Source organism: Jaculus jaculus, chromosome 12, assembly GCF_020740685.1.
Source record: "Jaculus jaculus isolate mJacJac1 chromosome 12, mJacJac1.mat.Y.cur, whole genome shotgun sequence".
NCBI lineage: Eukaryota > Metazoa > Chordata > Mammalia > Rodentia > Dipodidae > Jaculus > Jaculus jaculus.
In genome coordinates, this window is record NC_059113.1 from 69,653,321 (window position 1) to 69,658,766 (window position 5,446).

The window sequence follows — 5,446 nt, forward strand, 5'->3', positions numbered from 1 at the left end:
TTGATTAGAGGCACGTCTGGCCCAGTGGGCGGAGATGAATGAAGAGGCTAAAAGTCATTACTGATTTACTCTCCACAAATGTGCAAAGAGCCCATGGCAGTACAGGATATGTTAGTCATTGATCTGACAAAATACCTAAAGTAACTCAACTTAAAGGAGAAAACGTTTACTTTGGCTCATGTTGTCACCTATGACTGCTTGGCTCTTGTGCTTTGGGCCTATCGCATGGTGAAACATCTTGGTTGATAGGAAGCTGCTTACCTTATGGTAGGTAGAAGTGGTGCAGAAAGGAAAGAACTAGGGTTCCCAATATCTCTTTTATTTTATTATTATTATTATTATTATTATTTATTTAATAAGAGGTTACATAGTTTATTTGTTTCCTACTTTGCTACATAGCTGCTGCTTCACTGTATAAAATAGCAGCAAGTAATGCAGTATATGTAAAATTAGAGTAGCACTGTCCTTCACCCGACATTGTAAAGCAGACACTTCCCTTCACTCCCCCTCACTTCAATGGGAAGATCATTATGCCTTTTGACTGAATTTGACTGGACATAAGCATGTTACAGTATTATGTAAGGCTTATAGTCACAATAGTATCCAAAATTTACAATTCTTATAACATTGTTTACCACAGGTGATTCACAAATTTAATATGCCTCATTTAAATAACAAGTCTCGTGTATTATTGTGTTTATCTGCAACCAGGAGGAAGCTGACAGGGGTTTCTTCCAGTGGCAGTGCTGAGAATCGTCTCTTTTCCGTGGTGTTGCTACTAGTTATTTTGCCTTCTATCTGCTACCTTAAGACAGCTATGCTGGAGGAGGTTGCTCCGCGCCAGTTTACACGGGACGCCGTGCTCACTCCTCAATGGACTTCACGTATTTCTCATAGGCTTCTTCACTCATTTGTTCATCCAGTTCGGAAGGGCTGCTCAGTGTCATCTTGATCAGCCACCCATCTTCATAACAAGACTTATTGACGAGCCCTGGATTTTCTGCAAGTGCTTCGTTGACTTGTTACCTCTCCAGACAGAGGAGAGTAGAGTTCGCTTGCGGCTTTGACACTTTCCAAAGCTACAAACTCATTTTGCTTTTTCAATTTTGTCCCAACTTCAGGCAGACTACAGTAAACGACATCTCCTAAAGCTTCCTGTGCAAAATTGCTGATTCCCACCATTCCAATACCATTTTCTGTTGTCATCCATTCATGTTTCTCTGTGAATTTACGCACTGAGAGCAGAGCAGGTCCCGTGCGCAGCGACCTGACGGCGCCGACCTACAGCCCCCAGGGTCACGGCGGGCATGGGGGTGGGGTGGGGGGCAGCGGGGCCAGGGCCGAGCGCAGGCAGCAGTCCGCGGCCCGCACGCTCCTCGCTTCCCAATATCCTTTTTAAAGGCATGATCCGATGATCTACTCCCTCCAGATAGGTTTTGCTTTCTAAAATTTCCGCAGCTCCCTGCAGCGCCCCAGGCTGACCACCAAACCTTGAGCATTTGTGTGCTTGGAAACCAGAATAGTGTCCTAAAAGAGCTTTATGGAACTGGAGAAATAGGAACTTTAAATATCAACTGATTCCATCTTCTTTGACCTCCCCCCTTGCATCCTTTTGTCTTTTTGCAACAGAGGAATCTAAGACTTAAGCATGCTATTCAAGACAAAGGGCATGTGAGAGGTCACAGCTATAGGGCTAGTATATGACTATGGATTTGCCCTCACAAGTCTTGGCTTCTGGTTGGCTGGATTTCTTTGTTTTCCTTCCTTGTTGAACACTACCTTCCTCTCTAAAACAGTAAAGTAAAATATCTTCCTGTACTTTTAAAAAGGAGTTAGTTTGGGGTATGAACACTGTAAGGAATGTTAAAACTCCTTACTGATATATTTAAGGATGTTATAAGTGATTCCCACATTTAAATGAAGAGGATTATTTTAGCTTCTAGGTAAAAGCTGGAGAACTCTAGTTATAGTGTAATTGAAATGACTTCACTTCTCTTACTAGTATTTGTACAGGTGTGGCTCCATCTGTGTGACAAGTGTTAAGTTGTGTCTTCTGAGATGAGGACTTTTCATATCCTTGGTAAGCCTTCTAAAAAATATAGTGTTTTACTTTCTTCTCTGCAAGAATTAAAATCTAGATCTTCACACTTTCTCTCCAAACAGGGCTTATTTCTCAGTAAAACAAGAAATTCAATCCCATCACCCACATTGTTAACATCTAGGAGTTGGAGTTTGTTTTCTCTGCCAATTAAGGAATGAAAGGGCAGGGAACTGTTTAAAAGAGTAAAGTTTATTTTAAAGTGAAAAGTAAAGAAGCAGGGGACTCTGGAGCTGGAGGAATCCGTGGGAGCCTGGCATTTATTGAATGAGGGAAGCTCTCCACCCGGAGTTCATGATTGGTCAGCTTAAACAAAGATGAAGCTACTCCAGGACTGGTAACTGCTTAGACAGATCCCAGAACTCCTGCGAAGTGGAAAAATTCATCTAGGTAGGGAAGAAGCAGGAAGTGGATCACACTCCTTATGATCTTAGGGTACCGTAGAACACAGCCACCTACCAAGGGTCTTTTGTCCCTATCTGTCTGCCTAGCCAAGGCAACTGTCTAGCCTCTACAGTGGTATCTCAATGCCAGCTCAGAGTAATTTATTTTAAATTTATTTTAAAGTTTTTATTATTTGTTTATGTGTGTGTGTGTGTGTGTGTGTGTGTGTGTGTGTGTGTGTGTAAGGAGAGAGAGAGAGAGAGAGAGAGAGAAAGAGAGAGAGAATGGGTGCCTCAGGACCTCTTGCTAACTGAAAACAAACACCAGATGCTTATAGTTTTTGCATCTGGTTTATGTAGGTGGCTTAAGAATTGAACCCTTGAGTGGTTATCTTTTCATGGCAAACATTATTATTTTTATTTTTATTTTTATTTATTTATTTGAGAGCGACAGACACAGAGAGAAAGACAGATAGAGGGAGAGAGAGAGAAAGGGCGTGCCAGGGCTTCCAGCCTCTGCAAACGAACTCCAGACGCGTGGGACCTGGGGAACCGAGCCTCGAACCGGGGTCCTTAGGCTTCACAGGCAAGCGCTTAACCGCTAAGCCATCTCTCCAGCCCGGCAAACATTATTTTTAACCACTATGCCATCTTCCCAGCCTCCTGGGTTTAACTTTTAAGAATCAAAATACAGGTGACTTTAGTTAAGGCAAGTGTCAGTCTATGGGGCCTGCTACAGCCATTATGGCCTAATCTCTTCTTGTGTATCCATGGTCAAATATTCTGGACGGCAGGAAAAACAGGAAAAGTTATAGAGAAACTCAATACTGAATCATTCCCATGAGAAAATATAATCAGATGCATTTTAATTTTCCCTAAGCTCTTTTTTCTTTTTGTATTTTTAAATTTATTTATTTATTTATTTATTTTTATGTCTCTTGGTTTTTATTTATTTATTTATTTATTTTAATTTAATTTATTAGTTTTCTTTTCAGCAAATACAGGCAGTTTGGTACCATTGTTTAGGCTCATCTATGATCTACCCCTCCCATTGGCCCCTCCTTGTTGCTGACGATTTTATATGTTTGTAATTATTTTGATCATATTCACTCTGCCTGTCACAGTGCCAGAAAATCCCTGCTACTGCTAGCTGTGCACGCCTGACTAGGCCCCTCAGCACTTTTGTCTTTGGTGGGAAGAAGAAATGAGAAAATCAGAGGTGTTATTTATAAGATCATACTTTTCTTTTTTCAAACTCTGAAAACTTCCAATCTTTTCAGGCCTCAGTATTTCAGCAGAAGGAGAGCTTCTTCTGTGAGAGACATCCTCTAGCTATGTTTACCCCTAGGGCTCAGAAACTGGGAGTGGGAGGGGGTCTGTTGTAGCCAGTGCTCTTTAATCGCAGAGGTGATTGAACACTAAAGCAAATAAGCAGACATGCTAGGGCTGGCAGCAGGTTGGCCAGGCTAGCTGTCAGTGGCTTCTAGAATGCAGCTGACAGGAAGCCAGGGTCAAGTTCCTCTGGCCATTAGTGGGGAACAAGCAAGCAAGATGATTAGACACTGAGCACTGTGGAATGCGCACATATCTGGCCCAGGGGACAGAGAGACCCCAAACATCCAGACATTTGGTCTTCAGCCTTTTTGTTCCTTTGTCACACAGGAAGTTGAAAATAAAAACAATTTTAAAAAGTTAAAGTATTCAAGTTGTTTCTTTCATATTCCATTTCCCTTCACAACACAGCTTTTCAACATTCTAATAAAATTCCAGGTCAAAGACATGAGAAGTTGACAAGTTAGAATTGAGCCTTCCTCACATAATTATAGTCCCTTCTGAGAGTGCAAAAAGCAGGAAGTCAACTACTGGTTGGTTCAACTTTCCCAACAACATGAGTAATATTAACACAGTTATGAATTAGCAAGTTTGTCTGAAAGATGATGAGTGCCTCTGTCAGTCAGCATTATCTTGAGGTGACAAGGAGTGGGATGAGGAAAGACTGCTGGCTAATTCAAGGAGTCTTGCACCAAATTAGAAGTCAGAGCAGGAGACAGGCCTCCTGCAGTCCAGCCTGCTTCTGGTGCCCTGCAGACACTCCATAGTCACCTCAGCCTGTCCCTGATCAAATAACCTCCCAACCAAGGATTAAGAGCAATTCTATCCTCTGGGTTTGTGTGTTGGAATTTCCATTAAAATGACCTTGGGTGTGGTGAGAAATGAATTCTGGTAACATCTCACCTGGGAAAACAACCCATGGGATTGCTTCCCTAAGGGGAACCTCCTATCCAGGCCCAGTAGAGTTGTTACATGCTTCTTTAAGTGTTTCTCCCAAGATTAACTTCTAGGTAGGCAAGAAGCAAGGACTCAGAATGAAGGCGAAATACACTAGAATGAGCTACTGACCTGCCTGACTGCTTCTGAGGCTCTGTAATGACTGGACACAGCTCTTTCCTTTCATCACCTGTCATTTTTCTCCTTTCCTTTCCTTCCCTTTTCCCCTTCCCCTTGCTCTTCTTCTTCTCCTCCACTTCCCCCTCCTACTTAAAAATAGTAATAATAATTTTTTTGTTTGTTTTTTTGAGGTAGGGTCTCACTCTAGCTCAGGCTGACCTGGAATTCACTATGGAGTCTCAGGGTGGCCTCGAAATCATGGTGATCCTCCTACCTCTGCCTCCCGAGTGCTGGGATTAAAGGCGTGTGCCACCACGCCGGCTTAAAAATAATTTTATTTGTGTGTGTGTGTACAGGCCAGTGCTTCTTGCCACTGCAAATAGCAGAAGCTTGTGCCACTTTCTTTTTTTGAGTCTGGCTTACAGGGTGGCATAGGAATTGAACCCTAGCTGGCAAACCTTCGTAAGCAAGTACCTTTAATCACTGAGCCATCTATCTTCCTAGCCCCAGTCATTGTTCTTGATGGTAGTCATTGATTTCCACCTCCACTATATGATTTATGAATTAGTTCAGTTAA

At 42.3% G+C, this 5,446-nt stretch overlaps 1 pseudogene; it reads right to left on the reverse strand.

Moving 5' to 3' along the window:
* Window positions 1-863: 863 nt before the first annotated feature.
* On the reverse strand, window positions 864-4,946 carry LOC101601574 (annotated as a pseudogene).
* Between the last annotated feature and the right edge of the window lie 500 nt (window positions 4,947-5,446).